Source organism: Agelaius phoeniceus, chromosome 6 (assembly GCF_051311805.1).
Source record: "Agelaius phoeniceus isolate bAgePho1 chromosome 6, bAgePho1.hap1, whole genome shotgun sequence".
Lineage (NCBI taxonomy): Eukaryota > Metazoa > Chordata > Aves > Passeriformes > Icteridae > Agelaius > Agelaius phoeniceus.
Window position 1 is genome coordinate 19,857,781 of NC_135270.1, and position 23,995 is coordinate 19,881,775.

Below are 23,995 nucleotides of genomic sequence, written 5' to 3' on the forward strand. Positions count from 1 at the left end.
GGTTTAAAGGTGGACACTGAGGAACACACATTCAGCATCCTTTGATGGGGTGACAGTGACTGAGCAGGCTGATTATTTGTAATTTTTTTATTTGCCTATCACTTTATGCTGAGGAAGTGGCTTCCTCGAGGGAGTAGAGGAATTAATCAGAAGTGCTGTCTCTCAAAGCGCCACGGGCAGCAGCCATCACCAAGTTAAGATACTGACACTTGAAACCCTAGCCTAGTGATTTAGTAAAACACCATCAAGCTTCAGGTCCATTGCCTAAAAGTTAGAGTTCCCCTGTCAGCAATAAAATACTAGAGTCACCTGAAGCAGGTTAGGTTTTTGTTTGTGATTTGCCTGTAATCACAGGCACAGGAATGGTGTGGAGATCATCAGATTTGCACATAACTCCCGGGGATCAAGGACTGGGCTTTCACTCTTTTGCCTCTGGTTCAGCTTACTGTGTGATGTTGGGCAAGCCTCATAACTCCCCACTTCCCCAGCTGTTCAGTAGTGTTTTGAGATTCTCTTTGTAGACATTAAGTGTTTCTACCTTGAGGTACTAGTGCCCTAGCATTAGCAACTTATATGGGTAATGGCAGTTCCACCTGGACAGTTGTAGTTTCAAAAAATAATTACACAAAATCAAGATTTAGAAATATATTGATAGGAAATCTCTAAGATAAAAACAGGGCCTATGAAGTTCCAAACTTTTCTGGAATTGTGATGGTGGTTATAGGACCCTTGAAAATCAGATATGTGCCAGTGCAAATATTATCCTGCTTCTTCTGAGTTGAGATGCATCCCTATTTGCCAGGGCACATTTGCTCACAATATAGGATGTGCCCACAGCAGCACAGTTTAACACTTAGTTATCTGTGAGAACATGCTTAATATTTACAGGAACTGTACTAGGTACCTAACTATTTACTGTTGTAGCTGTTCTACACCATATGTGTATATATATTTTTTAATAATCTTATTGTCCTTTTAACAACTCACCTGCTTTTCCTGGGGATGCTATTTAACATGGTACACTCATCCATCCATCGTTTAGACCCATTCTTTCCTGTTAAGTCTCTCCTCACAATTTCCTGCGTCTTTCCTACACACTGTCATTGACAGCACAAGTAGAACTGCCTCTACACACTTTAAATTGTGAAATCTCCATTTGTTGTAGGTACTGGTGGTACTCTCTGCTGGAACATCCAAGTGGCATGACATAAACAAAACCACCCCACAAAAAAACCAGACACAGTGAAAGGAAAGAAAACAAAAAGAAGACAGCCAAAATACATGTGGAACAAATACAGTCTAGAGAGCTTTCTGGACTGACCATCAGCTGAAATGATGAATAAAGAAAGAATGTCCTATTTCATGATGATTGTTTTGAGGATAATCCTTTTTTTCCTTTTTTTTTTTTTGTACACTTTACTAAATAAATGTGCTTGCATGAACAAGAAAGCAAAAACCAGGCTGTACACTCAGAGATCTAACTGTGTAACACTGTGCAGTAGATATCAGCAAATACATTTCATGCTGCTGAGTTTTTACCATGTGTCTGTGACACATTAAGATCACATGTATCCATAACTGCTGCAGCTCCACTGACTTATTCAGGCAGAATGAGACGATCATGTGTCTGTGCTGGCAGCCAACAATATCCTATTAACAGAAACAACCCACCAGGCTCACAGCTTGGGGAGGGCTTCTATTCACAGGGCTTGTGTAAAACAGGGATGTTTTACTGAGCAGTAATATACTGATATACTAAAGAGGGGCAAGCACAAGCACAGCCCTTAGTAGGATAAATGCACGCTGCAACTCAGTCTTTGGGAGAAGCAGTAATGCCTGCAGAGAGGACAGGAGCCAAAGCTTGGTCAACTGGTAGGAAAGACACAGAAACACAAAGAAAGCTGACATTGTGGCCAGCTTTTTGTGCAATAAGCATTATGAAACCAAGCACCTGAGCAGCTGGCAAGAGTTTCCTGGACAAAGCACAAAGGCCAGGCCACACTAGCCTGTTTGCAGCTATTGTAAATCCGGTAGCTACCTTTTCCTTAGAAGCAAGTGTCTTAACCTATCTTTCTGTATTTAGAGAAACCCCAAGCAGCCTATATCCTGTTCTGAAATTCTTGAACAGAATTGTGAAGGAGAAGATGTGGAGTCCCTCTCATCTGACAAGGACACACGCAGAAAGGTAAGCAAATGCTGTAAATCATTTACACTGCTATTATACTGTCCCTTTGTCCAAACCCCAAGATGTTTGATGTAGAGACACGCTCCCATTAGCACCTTATTCTTGTTTGAGCCCATTTCTAGCTTGGCTCACTGAAAAAGGTGCTGCTTTCTGCAGCAGCACCCTCAATATTTGTCTTTTTGTAACATCACTAGCTTTGTCTTAATGGGAGCAGACCTGCTGATTGTTTTCCAGTAGGATGGAAGTACAGCTGTACTGAGCTTAACTTTGTCAGATGAGCATGTGAGAGATGTGAAGATACATTATTCACAGTGGAGTTGCTTTATCCTAGACTGCTGATTTAAAGAAATATCTTGTTTTCCTCTCCCTTTGGTACATGAAATCAACACAGTGCTACCCTTCAGTTTTCATGTCCTCTACATGAGAGGCCTTTAAGAACTACCCTACTGCTAAACTATCATTTGAGTTCTGTTGTTTCTTTCTCCAGTGTAACTAAATAAATTAGTGAGTCCTTGCCTTAAGTAGCCCATGCCCTCTTAACAAGAAACCAGTCAAAACCACACTGAAACTTGACAAAACCCCATCAAAACCAAGTAAAAGCCCACCAAAACCAGACAAAACCTGTGGACACCAGGCAAGGCAGGTACCTGATGGTGACCTGCTGCCCACAGGCAATGTGCTGCTGGCCACAGCGGGGTGGTGTCCAACAGGGACAGGAATGTCATCCTGACAGTGACATTCTGAAACCAGGGAGGCTGCCCTGAGGGACTGAGGGGCTCGAGCCAGAGGGGTCACCACCTTTTTGGGCAGATGTGATTCGGGAGGCTTTGTGAGGGAAGGCCAAAAGCATCCTGGCCAGCCAGACTTTGCTCATGCCTTTAAGACACAGGGTGCACAACATGCACCGTGGGTGTCCTGTGCCACTTGTGGGGCACAAGGTGCCTGCCTATTCACGTGTGTGCCACCTGAGCTTTCCAGCAGGGGCCCTTGCCCGCCGTGCTCAGCCGAGCAGGCCTGCAGAGCAGCAGCCACAGGTGGCAGACAGGGAGGTTTGCCAAGGCTGAGGCACAGCAGCCGCCCTGGATCTCACACACGTTCACTCCGGAGCGCTTTGGGCTGTATCAGGAATTGTGTGGCCATAGGACCAGGGCAGTAATTGTCCCCCTGAACTGGGCACTGGTGAGGCCACACCTTGAGTGCTGTGTCCAGTTCTGGACCCCTCAATGCAGGAAAGACACTGAGGTGCTGGAGTGAATCCAGAGAAGGGCAATGGAGAAGGGTCTGGAGCACAACTCCTGTGAGGAGCAGCTGAGGGAGCTGGGGCTATTCAGCCTGGGGAAAAGGAGGCTCAGGGGTGACCTTATCACTCTCTACAACTGCCTGAGAGGAGGCTGGAGCCAGGTGGGGGTTGGCCTCTTCTCCCAGCCAGCAAGCAGGATAGGAGGGAATGGCCTGAAGTTGCACCAGAGGAGTTTTAGATTGGATACTAGGAAAAATGTCTTCACTTTAGAAATTGTCATGAATTAAGAACAGGCTTCCCAAGAAGCGGTACAATCAACATCCCTGAAAGTATTCAAAAGGCAGGTGGAATCTAGGGACATGGTTTAGTGATAAGCAAGGCGGTGTTGCTGGTTGACGCCTGGACTTGATCACCTTAAAGTAGGTCACTTCTAACCTTAACGATCCTATGGTTTTATAAAACACACTCTGCCGCATCTTAGGCGGCGTTGGAGGCCTGACGGCCACGGGCACCTGCAGAAACAGGCGAGTCCCGCTGGTGCGGCAGGCGGGCGTTCCGACACCGAGGGAGGCCCCGGGCCCCCCCGCGGCCCCTCGCGCGCCGCCGCCCTGTTGTCAGGCAGTTTGGCGCCCGCGCGCGCCCCGGGGGCGTGGCCCCGCGCGCTGGCCAATGGCGAGGCGCGGCGGGTGAAGCTGCGGGACGGACGCCACCGCTGGCTCCCGCCCCCCCTCGCTGCGGCCTCCGAGCACTTCGGCTCCGGATTGGACAGAAAGGGTTTATTTTTAAAAGGAATCTGCTTTCTCTATTGGCCTAAGGAGACGCCTGTCAGCGTGACGTTGCCTTGTTGCTAGGCTGGGAAGGTGGGAATCGAGGCGCACCCGCCCCATGCGCTGATTGGCCAACCGGAAGCCGATAGCCCGCCGCCATCCGCGTCCCACCCTGTCGCAGTCGCGCAGCCGGGCGACTGACATTGGCCAGATGACCAATGAGAGGCCGAGCTCCGCACAGCGCCCAATAGGAAGGGACGATCCGGGGAGAAGGGCAGTGCCGGGACGGGGTGATTGGCAGGTGGGCGGAGGCAGAGGAGGGCTCGCCGGAGCTGCCATGTCCGCCATCTTGAAGCGTCGGTGATGGTGGCGAGCGGAGGTTTTCCCGCCTGAGCGGAGGCACCCGGGGCCTGTGGCGGGGGACGCGCTGCCGAGGTACGGCCGGGACGGCGCCGTGATCTCCGCCCCGCCGCTTCCACGAGAGCAGCGCTCCGGCGGCGGCTTCTCCGCGGCGGCGCGGGCCTGGCGGCCGCTCACGGCCGTGCGGGGGCTCCGGGCGCTGCTCGGGCGGCTCCGGGCCGGGGCCGCCGGGGACGGCGGTGCGCGGCCTCCCGCAGCCGCAGCGCGGGGCCCGGGGCGGGCGGGGCGCGGGGCCCGGGGCGGGCGGGGCGCGGGGGCCGGGGCGCGGCGGGGAGGCCGGGCGGTGCGGCGGAGCCCTCCCTGCCTGCCCCGCTTGTGCTCCGGGCTGCCGCGCGGGGCTCTCGCTGGGGCTGCTCTGGGGCTGCTCAGCAAGGCGGCTTCTCGGAACTGTAATGGTTTGGGAACGTAGCAGTGTTTGGGTGAGATTTAACTGCTGTTAAATGCGTTTGGCAAAATCTCGCTTAGAACCTGCCAGTTTTTCTGGTTTTGTTATTTGTTGGTTGCTAAGAACTCTACAAAGTGTAAGAGGGAATTAAGTGTTTTAGTCTACTTAGTGTCATACGAGACTGTCTTGTATGACATAAGTGCAATTGAGGCTAAAGATCATTTCTGTCAGCATAAATTGTTGTTTAAGTCAGAACAGTGGGATACTTTGAATGGGTGTGTTGCTATTTTAAAAAAGTGTTCTGAGTGGAGAGAACTTAGGAGTAGGTGGATAGCTTTTGAAAGGAATCTTTTGAGATGTTGACAACTTAAAATTGAAAGATTGTGTTACTTAGTGGTGGTGCTGTTACTTAGGTTTTGAATGTCCTTCAGTGGAATGAGTCTAAGTGTACTCTTAACAGTGCAGTGCGTTTTTGGATTGCACAAATACCTGTATGTTTGTTTTTTTTCTGGGATGCTGAAAGATGGGAAGTCTCTCAGTGTTCCAGAAAGATTGCTAAAGTTATTTGAATTTGAATGGTCTATTTCCAGTGCAACAGACATTCAAATAAGACTCTGATTACTTAGTTCTGTGTTATTTATGTTTTCCGTAGCAAGACATGGATTAACTGAAGCTTGCAAGAGTTTATTATACAAGTAGAAAATAACACTGCAGAATTACCTTTCAGTATGTAAGTTGTTAATGAGACACCATGCAAAAGTGATATCCAGTTTACATGTTTTTCTTGACAGTTTGTATTCTGAAGTACATGTTTAGGTTCACTTAAATTACTTGTTTTGTCCATCTATGATATTATTTGAACATTAGGGATTCTTCTTATTTGCTTTCTGTTTGAAATGCAGAATGTATAGGCATTGAATCCTGTACTGTCTGGAGTTACTAAAGGAATTAATTTTCTAAAACTACTTGGAAATACTGTTTTGGCCAGAAGAACTGTTGATGAGGTCCGTTTACAGTGACCAAGGAAAACATTGAGTGGAGTGAAAGGTGTAGTTTAGAAATTCCAGAAAAGCAACCTGTTTAACAGGAATAACTTTAAATAGGGTAGTGCATTACAGCTTCTTTACAAGCCAGTTAGATTTATATGTCACAGCTTTGGATTTTTAAAAAATACAGTTCAAGTAGCTGCTATTCCCTCATGGAATTAAAGATACTGAGTACTTCATGTGTCTCTTCACAATACTGCCTGCAAACTGCTCGCTTCTGCTGAGTTGCTGAAGTGAGTAAAAGTGACTTTTTCCTTTGGAATGCTTCTGTCTTGCTCTTAAGGGAGGTGATGCTATAGCCTGTGTACCACTCAGAGAATTGGATAGTGTTCCAAGAGTGGAATTCAAGTGAATTAGTAGATGGAACCTGAATTTAGCAGTATTAGAGCAGAAATTTGTCTATGTAGCTTTAGTATTGACAGATGTTTAGAGAGTGAACTCTGTTGTTATGGCTCAACATCTTTGCTTATTTACTCAGCTTAAGCTTGACATGCATGTACTGTGAAATGCTAAAGAGCTGGCTCAAAACCAACCAGTCAGGACGTTGGGACAGTCAGAAGGAGAAGTGTGTTGGAATAGTGTCTGGTCCCCTCTCCTTTCTGTCCATTAATGTCCTGTTTTGTCCAAGTGCTTAAAAAGCCTTGAAGTATGTACTTAACTCCACAGTTAAAGATGGAAGCTAAAAAATGGGTTACTGCAATATGGTTGCAAAGAGAGTGTTTCAGCATAGTACACAGCATCTCTGTAGGTGGGAGACTTTTGTATTCACTTTTCTAGGGTAACTGAGGTAATTTATGGCCTTGGAAACTATGGTGGAAAGCATGGCTTTTGTGCTTGGCCAGAAGAGGTGCTGGTATGAGCATAGGGATCTCTTTCTGTGGTAGGGTAGGATGGCTTCAGCACCTTGTGTGCCCTCTGGATTGGTCTTTTGTAGTAGCACCTTCACCTGTGGTCCCTAAGCTTGCTGTGTCCTCCACTGTCTCATATGCCAGGTTTAGGAATACTGTGTTAGCTCAGGTTAGGATCTCACACCCAGATTCTAGAAGACCACATGTCTGGTTGGGTTGTCCTAAAAGCAAGATGTAGAGCCATTGTTTTTGGCAAAACTTTTCACAATAATAAAAAAAGTATGAGTAAATGGGAAATAAGATGTTGCTTATGTCTTCTTATTTTGGTAAATTGGAGGAAGAGAGCAAAGAACTTGAGAAACTAGTGATCCTGGTATTTTTGGGGTGGGAAGCAAGTCTGAAAGATCAAGGAGAAGATGCACAGAGAACATGAACATCATGCTGAAAGCTCTGCATAGCATGTTTAATTGTTTCTGTAACATGTCAGGATGCCAGCATGTGTTTTAGAAACCATATGCTACTAAGCAACTGAAGTAAAATATTTTTCTACTCTTGGATATTATATGTAGCTTTATAGCTAGTTTGGGACACTTCTCAGGAAGTGGAATAGACTGACTTGAAAAGATTTGGAGGACATGTGGTTTAAGCTTGCCTGTTTATGGAATAGCTCTTCACATAATATTGGCAAAAATTTTGTTGGTATGAAGTACAAGACTTTTTGTGACCCTTGATTATTCAATAGCTTACATAACATGCCAAGAAGCATGTTTGAAATGGTATATGGTGATTTGGAATAGGTGAAAAAGTTCCTGCCTCACCCTTTGACTTTTTTTTTTTCTTCTTGTTGTTCATACAGTCATCCCTTAATTCTATTAAATGGATGTATCTTTTCCTCCTAAACTTGAAATGCTCAGTGTCAAATCTGTGGGATATGTTGCATGCCAGCTGTGGAAAAGAGTAGCAAAAGCACCTTAGCATACAACCTTAGGGACCAGTGAAGCTGTAACACTCCACTGGAGGGGAGATTTATGTTGTTAGGCCTGGAGGCAGAATGGCAGAGAAGAGTGCCTGGGAAATGCAAAGTGGGGATTTGATTAACGAAGGGAAGGAGAGTAAAAAAGGAGATTAAAAAAATGTATGTGTGCACAAACAGAAATTGCCCAGTGGTGAGATTTGAGGGTGGATTAGTTTCCTTGAAAGGTTCTTAAAATTTTATCCGATTTCATTTTGATAGAGATGGCTCCAAACATTTATGCAGTTTAAGTTGTGTGTCTGTGAGGAGGTGGAGTACATGGCCTGGTGGTCTCTTCCCTGTGTCCACTGGCCCTTCTTGAAAATGAGCACAGGAACACCATAGGCCAACTCTTGTTACCTGTGCCAAAAGATGCTTTTAAACATGGAGAAATCTCTAAAGCCCTTTTAGGATGCCCAGGCCTGTCCTAGGTGAGGCTTAAGAGATGGCCATGTGATTTCCAGTTTGGTAATAAAGCACAGTTGGGATGGAGGATGAAAACTTCAAATTTTTTAGTAAAAAATAGTTTCTGAGTTAAGTATGTTCTAGAATAGCTATTTCAGTACTCAAAGCATTCTGATTAATTACAGAAGTGAATCACAGGCTTCCCACCCCTGTTACACAGTGGGAGAGTTTCCTTCTTGAGTGACCATTGACAGGATTTCTAACTGGATACCAGTATATAAAATAAGATTTTGTTGTACAAATTTAACTTCTGCTGTGGGTGTTTGAAGGGAATCCCATTATTTCCTAAACTATTCTGTAAATGTACATGATGCTCCTTTAGAAGGGCAAAGCCCAAGACTAATCCTCAGTTGTGTTGCACATTTCTCTCTTGTGGGAGTAACCTAATTGATAGATTAAAAGCTTCAAATAGTGCTTTATGCAGTGGCTGTAGGCAATGCTAGTGCAGGTGTGATTGCATTTTCCAGTGTATTGTTTGAGCCTTTGTTAGAGCAGAAAACGAGGACTCTCAAGGCTTGCCTTGCTACAAGTTGATATTATTTGTGTTCTGTTTGCATTATGAAAGGAGTGTAAGCCACTGCCTCCGCAGGGTGGATTTCTGCATCTTTGTAGCAGAGTGCTTATACAACTAGTGATTCTTATAGAAATGGTGAAAATAAAATGCTATTTGCTTTTTTTATAAGTGTAGTGGAAACCAAGTCTTGTGTTTCCAATATACTTAGTATAGTATAGGGGGGGGAAAAAGGGTTTTGTGTGGGGTTTTTTTTGGTATGTGGTTTTGGGGGTTTTTTTGTTTTGTTTTACTTTTTTTCCAATTACTCTTAAGTTTCATTAAGGCAAAAATCATAGGTTAGGTATTGGTGAAAAAACTCATTCTTTCTGTGATTTGCAGAGGTAGAGCTCTCCATATTCTGTTCTTGCTTACCATGTACCTACTGCTCGGCCCAGTTATCAATCTTAAGAGTTCAGCTGTAAACTCTAAAGTTTACAGTTTAGAGTAAAGTCTGGTTTGAACTGCAGAATTTGAATTCAGATTATTTCTTCTGCTACTGTCTTTACAGACTTGCTGGATGTCCATGTAACTGAAAGCTAAGTCTTCTAGAAAATAATAGGTAGTAGGTTACATTTGACAACTTCAGCTGTTGTCACCAAACTTCTTGGAAAAGGATGGAAAGTTTAGAGACAGCTAAAACAAAGCTGTGGTGGTGGCAGGAACAGACCCACTTTTTTAGTAAGAGGGTTCCTACCAGGAATTTAAGGTCCATGTCAGTGTTGGTCTAGATGGAAGTGCGCCTAGAAGTTGCAGCAGCTCAAGGTTTTTGCTCCCATTGGCCATATTTGTCTTTTTCTGTTCTTCCTGGCTCTTACAAAGGAGGAGTTTGTCACTGCTGGTGGCAGCTCTGAGGGGTGATGACATGTAGGAGTCTTTTCCTGTCGGTGAGGGACAGCTGTAGAAGGTACAGTGAGCTGGCCATGAAGTATCAGTTCTTCCTTTTGGCTGTGACAACCAAACATCCATCAAAGGATCCTTCTCTGTGTGTACTTGATGGTGGGCTCTTTGTTACAGCTTTAATCCAAATCCAAATAGCAGAAAATTGTTCGCTGAACTCTGTTTAGTGAAATCTGTTTGATAAAAGAGATGGTAAAGGTAACATTAATGAGAGATCTGCATGTCTTAATGATCAACATAAAAAACTAAATGTGTCTTTTCAGACTGCTTGCCTGTACTCTAGGGGCTGATGCTCTCTTTTAGAGTCACAATATGAAAGTTTATACATTTTTCTGATACGAGTAATATGTGATTGAAGACTGAACTTCTCAACCCATTAATGCTTGATTACTTTAGTTACTTAGTAGTTGTGCCAGGTGCAGTTGTCTTAGTATGACTTCAGTCATAGATTGGCACCTACTTTTTTCCCCTGTGTCTGCCTTATCCAGCATGCCCTCCTGCTGTACTTAAATATAACTTATTTTGAGAACAAAAACCAAAGAACTTTAGCATAGCTTAACTGAGTACCAGCTACACTTGGCTTTGATGCTCTGCTTCAAAAATGCAAATTTATAATTTGCAGAAATGCAAGTTATAACTATAAATTAATCCCTAATGCCTTGGTTACTGACTAGGGAATTTAGTTTCCCAGATTGGAATTGGAGAGATAGGATATTGAAGATAGACAAGAATAATTCAGAATCTTTTATGTATGAAAGTGTCTGTGGAAAAAAGATTGAGTCTGAAAAACCCATGGGATTTATGTATTTACTTATTTATATCTTTTTTTTTTTTAAATAGGAAACAGCTGCAGATGTTTTTCACTATGGGAAACTGGATGCCTTTTAGGGCATAACAGAAAGCAATGATGCTGATACTTGTACAAGATTTTTGTTCTTTAAAATGCACTGGTCCAGTCTTCCCCTCTTCTAGATTTGGGAATTCTGAAGTTTAACTTGTACTCCTAGCTGTAAGGCTGGAGATTAGAATGCAGTGGGGTTGGGGTTTTCTCCCTCCCTTATTGAAGTTGTAGCCCCATGCAGCCAGGAATGAAATTATTTACAGAGACAATAAAAATTTGTGATGTGGTGCTGGTCTCATCCTCATTAGAAGAAGGCTTTATAGGTTATCCAAATGTGTAATTAAAAAAAAAAATATTGTAGGTAGTGAACATTGAGTGAAACCACCTAAGAGGTCTTGTTACAGACTTCAAGGCATTTCAAACTAAGTTAATTTCTGTGCCACTTGGTGTAGCAGTAACTTTACTTTTTGGAATGGTAATAAGACTGTCTTGACAAAAGTCGGTGTGGAACCCTAAATGTTACTGAAAAGAATAGAAGACTTACATTCAGGTCTTAAGTAAATTGATTTCTAAGTCTTTGGCTCAGCAAGGTATTTTTCTTAAGGGCTTTATCATGTAATGCTGTAATAAATACCATTTTAAATTCTGAGCTTGCATTTTAAATAGCTTGGTTTCTTTGAAACTTTATGCTTTAAATCCCTTGAGTAGGCGTAGGGCAGAGAAGTATCACTGTAGTTTTGTGTAACTATAACCTATCAGTGCTGTTTTCAGTCTTGCTCTGGGATTAGTTTTAACAGTGTGTGTTCAGTAATTCTTAGCAAAGTAACACTTGGTGAGAGTTGAGGCACTTCTTGCAGCAGGAGAAAACTGTTGGCAGATAGATTGGTGATTAAGAGAAAACTTGTAGGAAGGAATGGATGCTGCAAGTACTGTGGTGAGTTACTGTGTGTTGGCCCTCTCTTGAAAGGGCACAAAGAAAATGAAAGAGAAAGCAGCAGTTGAAGGAAGGGTCATTTCAGAAGGACACTGTGTCCCTTAACTGTGACATATTGCTTGAATGGGTGTTTTAAACTCTGTTTGCAAGTACATACTAGTGCCCTTATGGCATTGCTCAGCTGATGATCACTTCAGTGTAAAAATTTAGACTAGTCACCCTTTGGAAACAGTATTATTAACAACTGCTGCTAAATCTTTGAGACAGACTTGCCCCATAGTTGCCACTTGCAACTGCAATAGAGTTCTGAAAGGCACTCAAATCTGCTCCTCTCATGTGTTTGAGTCTTAATTCAAGAAGCATTGAAATAGAATTTAAAAAATATTATTTTGAAAATCACAGAGAAAATAGTCGGTTTGGATTTTTTTTTTAATGGAAGTTGAGCTTTTTTTTTTCATTAAACTAGGGTGAGTGTTGCACTTGCAAGAAGGTGTCTTATTCTGTTAGGCAGTCTTGATTTTTGTACTGTTGTCTAACAAAACAGAAGAGTTCCATGGGGAAGGCATTGCTTCTGTTCAGTTGAGACACCAGAGATACCTGTGCCTAAAAAATGTGTGATTGCTCTGTGTGTGTGTGATTTGTAAAAGGACAGTGTAGCAAAACTCAGCTTCTGGAGTCTCCAAAATATAAATTGCCTGTGGGAGTGGGAAATGGGAAAGAAAGATGGCATTAGCTTAATAGCCACTTCAAGCTTCACTGGGAAGGCTTTTTGCACTGAAGTTTCATGACTTTGGTGGGTTTCTAATTTCTTTTCTGAAACATATTTTTGCATGTACCTAAATAAAAATGACGGTCATTTATTAAACTTACGTAGGTGAGAATTGGTGAAATCTTCCCATTCAAAGGATTATTTTCTTAGTTTTCTAATATGAGTCTCAGAAAAGTCAAGCTGGTCATGCTTTTTTAAAGCTTGTTGTTTAAGTGACAACAGTTACTGGACAGTTGTCTTTCTAGCACTCTGTATTACAGAAGGAGGATTTTGAGTCACTATTCAGCTGTCTTAGTCTTTGAGTGATAAGATAATCTGACTGTTCAGCATCAAGTAGTTAATTGACATTTCATATGTGTTAGAATATTTTTCTTTTCTGAGTACTTACCTTCATCCTCAGGATATCTGCAGAGGTCTTGTGTAGGCTGCTTTCCCTGAATATATAGAGGATGTTCTGTGAAGGAAAGTAGTGTTCTTGTTTGGTTAAAGGATCAAATAAAGCTGTAAGATTGGCACCAGGCTGGGGGAGATTCCAGGTGGCACTAAAGCATTTTGGTGAATGCAGATACCAAAATTTAGAGAAGTGAATATGCTAAAGTAGCATCACTCCCCTTGTATTTAGATGCTGCTTCTGTGTTTTATTTCTCTTGCTTGGCATTGGAAGAATTTTTCTACTAGAAAAGTTTCTTCATTGGAAGAACTTTCTACTAGAAAAGTTCTACTTGGAAGAACTTTTCTACAATCCCAGGGATTGTATTGTTAAACTTGAAAATGCTGCTGTTGTAGAAAAAAGTATAGATGGGGCTTAAACTCTTTGGGAAATCAAGTCAATTTAGTAGTCTTTGCCCATGAGCGAATCAAAATAAAAGATGTTTTAACTTGCTTAAATTAAAGATTAAAAGAAGAAATATCTTCAGCTTTTCTGTTCATGGTGTTGGATTTGAAGAGTGTTAGGGATTCTGACTTTCATTCTGAAAAGCAAAACATGCTTATGATACTGTCATTAAGGGAATATTTAGCTTCTGTGTGCATTTAGGGTGGGTTGAATAGTTCTGTCAGTTTTTTCAGGATATGGTAGCATTTCTTGATATCCTAATTAAAAGAACTTGTGAACTTGCAGCTGTCAAAACTTACTTTAATGACTGTGTATAATGCTTAGTATGAGGAAAACCAGGGAGGTTCTCTTGTCCACAGCCTTTAACTAGTGCAGTTCATGTAACTTACAATGAAAATTCAGGTTACCTGAACAGCAGGTCCCAGAAATCTTGAATGAAAGTGAAGAATTAAGCAAGAAGTTAAAAAATGCTTTGGATTTAATTTTGAAGTTGCTGTCTTCATGTGAGAGTTCGCTCCAGTTGTGGCAGCAGCTGTAGCTGACTGGAGCTTCAGGGGATAAAACATTGGTGTGCTCCTAGAAGCTGCTGACTTCCATTTCTGGACTGCAAACGGTCTTTAAGTATTCTTTTTAACAGGACTGGGATTTTGCATGAAAAAAATAAAGCAAATAATAGACGTGAATGCACTGTTTATACAGAAAGTACACTGGCGTCCTGGTTAGAAGTTGCTGAAGTAGCTTTCTTTTACCTCCATGTATTTTTCATGTGCCTCAAAATCTGATTTATGTCCAACTTTCAAGGTCTAATCCACAAGGGGAATAGGAGGATGAACTTGAAAAAAAAAATCCAAACTCATGCTGTCTTTGAACTAATACAGTGAATAAAATAAAACACATGCTTGTAAAAGAAACCTCTGGTAAAATTCATGCCTTGCAACTTAAGGCTGTGTCTTTAAGTTACAGTAGTTGTTTCTAAAATGTTCAAACAAAAAAGTTAAGTTTACTCTAAAGCGGTGAGTCAGTGTTACTGGGTTTTTTTGCATTTCCAGAGTAGCAGTACAGGAATTCAGGACTCATTTATGCTTGCAAATTATCAGCTGGTTGAGACAACAGTAGAACTGATGCTGAGTTCTCCAAATTCAGCATCACCCATCTTATTTATTGGATTCAGGAGAACTTTTACTCTGTCACCCTGAGCAGACTTGAGGTGATACAATATAGGGCAAAGATGGAAGAGTCAGATCCTGTTTGCACTCTCCCTAGTGGTGTGTTCCCTCTTCCTTGGCTGCACTGGCACTGGTGATTGATAGACATTTTGAGTTGTTCCATCCCATGGACATGGCAGAAAAACTCTTCTCCCTACTTCTTCCTGCATTGGCCACTTTTGGAGTAGGTTTTTTCATTTGGAAATGTCTTGGCAGTGTTTTCATCACTGTTGGAGAGCCAACAGAGGGTGACTGCACAGCAAGGGGTAGAACAAAGCTGCTTTGCATAAGCTCTTTTAGCATCCTGAAGCACTCCTTTGAGACACCATGAGGAATTTCAGTCCTTATCCTCATTCTGAGTGTGGATGGTGACATTTCAGCATAGAAATGTATCCTCTAAGCAAGCTCTTAGGAACTGATAGCCAAAGCATTCAAATTTTAAGCCCTGACCTAAGTGAGATGCTTAGTAATGTTTAAAAATTGCCCTAGTTGTCATGAAGATTTTTCTATAAACTTAATTAGTTCATAGATGAGACTAGTTCAGATGCACCTATGTCTTGGCCCTTCAGCTCTCACCACTACCAAATTGATGGTTGTGGACAACACTTTCAGGTCAAGTTTCTTTGAGAACCATGTGTCCAAGGGGTTACTTAAAAGTTTTTGGGAAGAGATGTTCCAGATTGTGTGGTAACACATGAGTGTTCTAAGGAGGAGTGCACATTACTTTGATTTTTCTCACCTGACATTTGGAGAGGTGTGATAGGGGGCAATGCTGAGTCTTCAATTACAATTTCACAGCGCTCTGCTGAAATGTTACATTAAACAGTTTTGTGTTGCTAGCCTGTAATTTCACTGAGGGATCTTTCTGGGTCGGTAAGCCAGTGGAAGAAGGGAAAAGATTCTACTGTTTTGTGCTTCAGCTGCTTTTCACATGTGTTGCATAAAAGTTCTTGGACATTTTTTGGCCTAGAGAGGTGATAGAACTAAACCATCCCATGTCCTGTGCTTCCCTTTATTAATTGTAGTCCAGGCCCTTACATTTGGGAAGAGGTGCTGGTGTTCTGCTAGTGGTTTTGTCAAGGTTATGTAACAACTTCATTTCAAATATATGAAGTTATATAAGTTAATGCATGCAGAGAATTACTGTAAGAGCAGCACTATTCAGGAGCTTGCAGTTCTTGTGCTTTTTTACCAGGATGCACAAATGTTACATTGGTTTCTGTTAGCAGAGGCACTTGTTTCATTTCAGTCTTTGGGCCAATAGAGATGCATGGGAATAGTTTTACAAACAGACGTGGCCCAGTTCATGCAGCATTAATAAAATTAGTTTGGTCATCTTCATGGCAACTGGTCACATAGTGGTTAACTTCTCTTATCTAAAAATGTGTGAATAAAGTTAGGCAGTACTTAAAACAGATTTTGCCATGCTACTGCATTTCATGTGAAGATGGATCCTACCCTGGGTAGTTGTGCCTTGCTTTATTTTCTGGGTATATCACATAAAACATGAACATGGGTGTGGTCCTGGTTGTGATGAGTCCTCATAGTTCTGTATTTGAATGTAATCCATCTGTATACATGCCAATACCTCCATCCTGCCTTTGCATGTTACCTCAGGTCTAAGGTTTTAACCTTCCATCATTGGATACTTCTTCATGACAGAGCTGTATTAACTTGGCTGAACTATTGCTGAATGTAAGCCATCTGGATGTAGGAAAGTCAGATTTAAATAAACTTGAACCTCATCCAGTCAAGTGATTGTTTTTAAAATTGTTTTATGAAAGAACTCCTGTGGGTTTTTGGGGGTGGGAGTTTGTCCCTTTTTTCATAATGCAGTATCTAATCTGTCTTGCAGAGAGGAACAGTCAGAGTTAATAAACCATATGTACCAGTAAGTGTAAGTCAGTCTTTAGACCAACCTCTACACTCTTGTAGATTCTGAGGTGGACTGAAAAAGTCCTGATTGACCAGAGCAGGGTTCTGGTGGCACACTCTTTACAGGGTATGCTATAATACACACACTCCAAGTATCTTGCTAATTTTGATCACACTGGTGTCTCTAATTTACTATGTAATCCTACTGTATTGAATTCAAAAGCCAAGGGTATTTAGACACTGAAGTCTTCAAACAGAAAGCAGAGTAGAGAAATAACAAAGGTATCCTTGTAAGGGGAGTAATACTAGTGGTTTCCATTTGGATAGTTCCACTAGCAATTGAAATCTGTGGATCTTAAGAATGTGTAAACTCTTCTGAAAGTGCATTAAGCTAAGCAGGCTTCTTACTTTGTTTCCACATAACTGAAGAAGTGATGTTCTCTCCCGTTTTGGAGCTCTGCTTTGGAACATAGGTACACTTTTAAAATGCAGAAACAATAACCTAGAAAACTTCAGTGAAGTGAACTGAGTCCAGAACATTTGTTTACTTTTTCTGCTCTAGTTCATCACTTGACTCACAGGGTATTGGCAGGTCTGTCAGGCATGGAGACCTGAAGGTCTGCAGGTGAAAAAACACATTTAAAAGACCTATAAGAGAATTATGGTCAGTGTATTACACTGAACTTCAGTTCATGTGTATGTTGCTTGCTAAAATAACCTGAGAAATAATTTTAAGGTACTTTCCAACCCAAGGTATTCTTTGAATCTATGATCTTTAGGTTGACACAGACCATCTGTAAAATCAGCTGCAAAGATGAAAAGCCAGCTTTGGAGACACAGCTCCTTAACTTTAACATGGAAGGTGTAAAATGAAATCCTTCTTCTCTTTGGCAGAATACTTGAAATGCTATTGAGGTGAATAGTTTGGGTTTTTTAGCTGAAGATGCCAAATACTGGGAAGTCACTGACATGAGTTAAACATGCCATTAATTTTGCTACCCTTCTTAGTTGCTAGTACTTTATTTTCCATAAACAGTATTACCCATGTTCCCAAAAGAAACCAAAGTATTGCGTTCCTTGAAACCTGTGTTAAAAAGCAAAATCAAAAAGCCCCTCAAAGTTCTGGAGGGTGAATTTTTGTTTTAGAAATTCTTCCTGCAACTACTACAAACAGCTAATTGGAAAGACAAATAAATTTGTAGGGTGCTTTTTCTTGCCTGTGTGGTGTTGACTAGAGCACAGACAGGTAAGTGTCAGTCTGAGGCCAGTTAAGGATACCTATTAGAGCTTGTTAATTCTTCCAGTGTAAAGCAAAGTAATATTAAACTATCAAAAGTAGAGATTTTCATAATGATGACTGAATGCTGTCTTAATTCAGCTTGTTACTTTGGAAGCCTGAATGTGGTCTGTGTTGGTTTTTTTTGAAGTTGGCCTGTTTTCAAATTGAAACTAGCTGAATTCTTTATAGACTTGTGCCAACATAACAGGCATTCTTAATGCTTCTTAGGTTGTTTCTGTGCAGGTTTGTGGATAAATGACATTAATATAAGGGAATAGTTATGAAGATAGGAAAAATTTACTGCAGAAAGCTCCACTAATGGGTATTTGAGATCTTCCAGATCTGAAGATGTTACTTTATGGGAAAATGCTAATAGTTTTTTTTTAGTTTGGATTTATGTTAGATTTCAGTGAATTGCAGCTTCATTTCAGTGAGAGAAAGAAGTTTCTTCCTTTGACTCCCAAAAATGGAGGGAAATGTTAAAACTGGTTTAAAAGTAAATAGGTATTTCAGAAGACATGCTGCTTTTCATTTTATTTTCAGTGTATGTTCTGCTGAACTGACACTTTTCTTCCTAGCAAGTTGTTTCTTTCCTCTGTTCATGTATTATATTTGTTGCAAAACAGTCCTTAGTATTTATGCAGTTGTCAAGCTCTTGAATAGAACCTATTAACAATATTAAATTATACAATTTTTTTTTTTGTCGTTGTAGGAAGAAATCTGCTTCATCTAATTCAATGCTAATTCAGTCCTGCTAATCTGCTAGTACTGTAGATTGAAAGATTTTTTTGCTGTTGCCAGGATACCCTGTAATGGGCAAGAAGCCTGAGAGAATACAAAACATTCTGATTTTTTAACTTTTAAAAACTTTTGTGTTTTAACAGGTAAGAAACTATTAAACTTCACATACAGCAGTAGATTTAGCTTCTGCATCTCTAAAGCCTTATGCTAAAGCATTCTGAAACCACTTAAAATTTAAGGTTTTCCTGTCCTTGATGTCCCCTAAAATCACCTGATTTTATAGGTTCACATTTATCACTTTCTAAGCTGCAGTTCCTTCTTCGGTTCAGACTTTGTGGCCCTGCCTTCCCATTTCTTGCAGCTTTTTTCTGACTTCTTTCTAGCTGGTTGATTCTAACTTTGTCTTTTTACCTACCCTGCTCTTGCACTATCTTTTTTCACCCTGCTTTGGGGGAGAAATCAATCAGGGGTGTTCCAGATACACAGTTGTGGATATTCTGTTTGTTTTACCGTGTTTTGCTTTTGTGCCAGGAAGTGTGTCTGCTGCCCAACCTTTTTGAAAGAGGTTCAAAGCAAATGTGTTCATGAACTGACATACAGTAGATATGAGTGATGCTTATAGATTATTATACTGAAGTAATACTGTCTTCTGCAGCTGAATTTTTTGGTACTAACCTTCATGTTTCGGTGCAGAAATGTCTTCTGGGTAGCTATGCATTGTTGAGCTTGCACTTTATATTTTATGGAATCATGTGCATTTCTTAGTGCAGTAATATCTTTATTTTCATTTTGACGCTAATTGGAAGAATTTGGAATAGGAAAAATCTAATTGAATTCTGTGACCAATGGATATTTTAAATTTGTAGTTGTCAGTTGATGTGAAATTACTAGAAAATTATTCATCTTCTCTGCTTGGGCAGGAGAGATTAGTGTCTTAATTTGTAATTATTGCAGGTAATTAAGATCTTTATTTATTAACACTTAGTTACATGTGGTTTGAGATAGTGTAGGAATCGATGAGGATATAGTTGTTGCTTGGTATGAAATTGCTCTTGTAAATTCATTGCAGACTGTAGATTTCACCTGATTTTTGTACTTCTGTTGAACAGTTATGACCTCTTCAGTTTTGGGGGATTGGTGTCTTAGAGTAAACTTGAAGTAGTTTGGATTTATTTACACACTTCATATCAAAGCTATAGATTATTGGGGCGTTCAGTCATAAGGGGGGGTGTATATGCACATCTCTGTGTATATATATATATATATATATATATATATAATGAATTATATAAAAAATGATAGGATGACAAAGTAGTTAGGGTTGGAAGGAACCTCTGGAGATCATCTAGTTCACCCTCCTGCCAAGGCAGGGTCACCTAGAGCAGGTGACACAGGAGCATAATCAGGTGGGGTTTGGTTGTCTCCAGACCTCCCTGGGCAGCCTGTTCCAGTGCTCTGTCACCCTCAGTGTAAAGTTCTTCCTTGTGTTGAGGTGGAATTTCTTGTCATTTAGTGTGTGGCCATTGCTCCTTATCCTGTTGCTGGGCACCATGGAAAAGAGTCCAGCACCATCATCTGGGCACCCAGCTTAGATATTTGTATGCAAGAATGAGATGCCCTCTCAGTCTTGTCTTCTGTGGACTGAAGAGGCCCAGCTCTCACAGTCTCTCCTCATAAGTGATGCACCAGACCTCAAGTCCATCACTGTGGCCTCTGCTGGACCCCTCTCCAGTAGCTCCTTTTCTTGAACCGTGGAGACTGGATTGGCCATAGCACTCCTCTCCAGTTGTGGCCTCCCTAGGGCTGACTAGAGGGGCGGGATCAGCTCCCTCCACCTGCTGGCCGCACTTCCTGATGCACCCCGGGATACCATTGTCCCTCCTGGCCTCAAGGGTACACTGCTGACTCATCCACACACGTGTTTTTATAGTTCTCATCTAGATAGGTGTGCAGCTGGGATTGATAAAGAAGGGTAAAAGTGATTTCACTTCACTTCTTAACTGTTCTGTAGCAATAGTAGGCTCCTCCTTCTCATGTCTGATGGGGGAATGGAAATCCCTGCTTAATAACTTGCCTCAGTAGGAGGTGGCACATTGTTCAAGAGCATGTTAGGAGATAACTCTCTTCATTTGGTTTTCTGGCATGTTTTTCTCACAGTCAGGGAAATACTGCCACATCCCATGTCCTGCATTTCTCTCAAGAGGATGTAGTCACCCTGAAGGTGAAGGGAAGGTACAGTAGTGGTTAGCAGAGGAGCATACCTGCTGTGAATGAGTGTACTGTCTGGGAGGAATCCTGTCACAACATCAGGAGGCCACTGTGGCAGCAGTGTATGTGGCCAGCTGTGGCTGTCCTGGGAGCTGGGGAGGCTGTGGCCTGAGAGATGTGCTCATGTGGGAGGAGGAGGCTTAGGTAGACTGAGGTCCCCTTTTCAGGGATCACTCCCCTGTTCCTGCTGCTCCTTGGGCACAGGGACTGCCCTCGGCCTCCCCTCTTGTGCCCAAGCTTCAGCCTGCTCTTTGTCCTGTGTCTGGGCTCCCCTGCATGAGACAGGGGCAGCAGCAAGGTCAGAGGTCCTTGGTAACCTCCCACAGTGCATCCCCTATGCCCAGCAGTGGCTGAGAAGAGGGTGAAGCATCCAGAAATCTTGCTGTAAGGAATGAAATGCAGCCAGCCTGCACGAGTCTCCCAGCCTTCCATGAAGGAATTGTTGGTTGGTTTTGTTTCCTTTTTAGTATCTCTTCTACTTTGTTACACCCATGGACTAGGAAGGAGTGTGCAGGGTATAAGAAATATGTATTAAACTGTTGAGATAGAGGTGTTTCTATTTTCTCTTCTGTTTAATTCCTATTAATTTCAAACCCTTTATTTCAAATCCTATTTATTTCAAATCCTTTCTCCACAGAGTTTCTTTGAAACTTTACTAGCTTATAAGTAATGAAGTATTTCTTTTCCACTAGGTCTCAGGTTTGTGACACAAATAGGCTGTTCTGACACTGAAGAAACAGCTGTGTGTTATTTTGTATTCACTTGAAACTTGTATTCTCTGTCAAATTGATCTTGCATTTTGTTTAAGAAATGTAGCAATTGTACCATGAAAGTTTATTACTGCTTTTATTTTTTTTTTTTGTGATTGCTGGGTGTAATTGTAAAGTACTGTAATTAAATCGAGGGATTTTGAACACCAGCTTACATCTTTCTAGCTAATAGTACTCAGTAAAGCTCACTGCTCTGATTGAAAAGAAATTTATTCCAAATAGGTTAGGGCAGGCAGTTGTAGACAGCAAGTTTACGATGGGTGCTGCTCTGCTGAGCACAACAGGCAGTTTAAAAAGTCGGATGTAGAGTGTCTTCTGTCATTTTTGTTCACTGGTAATTCTCTTCAGCTCTAAATTTTTTTCAGAGGTGCATTCATGCTTAGTTTTGTTTTGAACAGATGGTTCACTTTCAGTGTCAAAATAAGCACTTTATAAAGGCTAGGACAGTGTCTTATTACTGTCCATTGACTGGAGAAAGGGACCCCCTGCCCTAAACTGGAATCTCACTAAAAATGCCAGATAGTAACTAGGTGAGGTTATGTGGAACTGGCAGAGGGGCATGCTTGGCATTTGAAATAAATTTCTTAATGTGTTTAAAGGTCTTAGAAGATAATCTACCAAAATTTTTCATGATAAAAGCTTAATAAATTATCTTCATTAGTGCTTTATCCTTCCTTAAACTTACCTACCTATTTGGTTTTTAGGATCAAGGGATTCTTTGCATTGGAAATGCTTTTATCATTAGGAAGTGCAAGACCATCCTAAAATCAAGGACTCCTTTGATGGTTGCTCTCCTTGCATCCAACAACTAGGTTGGCTTTTGCTAGTTGCTGCACAGAAATTATAAATTCTGTTTTGCTGAAGTAGGCTGCATCACTTAAGATGTGTTTCAGTTGTGGAAATGTTTGTTAGTGCAAAAGTAACTAATTTTCCATCTGTGTACTTGAACTCTATAGTAAGAAAATACAGTAGTGCACAAAGAGAAGTGACAGATTCTGAGGTTTTTTATAATGCAGTAATTTTTACAACTCTACATGTAGCATTTCTTAGAATTTCACATACTACAGGATCTTCAGCTTGACACTGAAAGTTTCTCTTGCTTGAAAAATGAAACTGGTCATTGCAGTGTGGAATTCCTACCTGATGCTCTGTGTACCTGCCTTTGACATCTATGTAGTTATCAGGAAAAGAGCATTCAGCTGGCTACTGAAATCCTTCTAGTTGTCCTTCTGCACTAGTCTAGATGCCCATGTCTGCTTGGAGCTGCCAATACTCACTTTTATATGGAAATCTGAGGTACTCAGTTGGAAGGAACTCGGTGTAAAACACTCTTCTCATGTATGTTTAACCTAGGTATGATGCTTAAAAGTTCAACTCAAAGGAACAGCTTACTTCAGTTTTCTTATTTACTGAAAAGACTTCTGGATGCCTTCAAGACTTGTTAGGCTGTTTTGTAAAAGGTTCAGTATAGGAGACGTTGTCCAAAATTAAACTGTATGCTTCTCTGACTGGAATTCACATCTTAGTCTGGTAGCTTGAAAATACCAATGTGTCTGCTCAGGAAAGGTGTGTGACAGCTGCCATCACTTGAAGCTGCAGAGAGACTTTGTGATACAACTGTTACCAACTTTTTTTGATAGAAATGCCACTTAAGCACTTAACTTTCAAAATGAGCCACTGATCAGTTACTGTTAAAAATACTTGTGTGGTTTTCTTTCCCTGTAACAGACAGAAGATTTAATTTTACTTCTTGGTCTGAAAGGATTATTTCTAAGCATTATTTCTTCCATTTAGCACATAATAAAAGTGAGAATTTCAGTGACCTGTATGCCAGCAGTTGAAAGCAGGCTTTCTTTGCTTCATTGAACTTTTTTTCTTTTCAGATTTAAGTCAAGTCTTTATTACGTGGAATGCTATTTGGCATTCATTCAGAGAAGAATCTGTTAACAATATTAATTAAGAAAACAAAGCAATATTTTTATGGATATTAGATGTTACTCAGAATCTTGAATTGTTGTAAATTGAACTTGCTGATCAAGTTCATGTAAACTTTTATAACTACTGTTTAATGAACTGGATGTCAGTCTTGCTTACTGGAAGCTTTCAGAGATTATAGAAAACTAACATGTTACAAAAGACAGTCAAATACATTCAGCATCTTTGCCAACACATTTTGTCTTTCTATGTGTGAGTTTTTAATGTCATCTTGGATTATTTTGCTTCTTGCAGCTTCTAATCTTGAGCATGTCTCGTATTTGGAAGTCTTTTGTATTTTGCATTAAGTCTGAATGTCTTTTTCTGCTCTGGCTGAAAGTGAAGTAACATTGGGAGTAATACAAGCCATTTGATCCATTGAGTTTTTTATAAATTTGCAGGTAGTGAAGTTTTGGAAGGAGCACAGTTGTGAGTTTTGGACAGAAGGCCTAATGCCAACTCTGTTAATGGTGCTGAAATTTGAAAAAGCGTGGTCATGATTCAGAATTAGTAGATTTTGGGAGGGAGGGTAGAACAGTAGGCTTTGAGAAAAATAGCAATCACATGTTTTGATTTTAAAACTTCCAATCAAAACTATGCTAGGCTGATTCTAGATTACTGTCAGTAATAATGCCTGAGAAAATTCTCTTCTCTTCAGGGTTCCTTGACTTTCCTTTGGCACAGTT

The 23,995-nt window shown here is 41.1% G+C and overlaps 1 protein-coding gene across 8 annotated transcripts in view; it reads left to right on the forward strand.

Moving 5' to 3' along the window:
• The first annotated feature begins 4,469 nt into the window (after positions 1 to 4,469).
• PPP6R3 (protein phosphatase 6 regulatory subunit 3) overlaps positions 4,470 to 23,995 on the forward strand; it is a 50,875-nt gene continuing 31,349 nt past the window's right edge. For 6 of the 8 annotated variants that reach the window (XR_013182739.1, XR_013182740.1, XM_054635714.2 and 3 more), the window contains exon 1: positions 4,471 to 4,627. The gene's annotated coding sequence lies outside the window, so the exon portion shown is untranslated. Of the gene's footprint in view, positions 4,628 to 18,268; positions 18,441 to 23,995 lie in introns of all 8 variants that reach the window. The other 2 variants (XM_077179974.1, XM_077179978.1) reach the window with 2 other exon arrangements.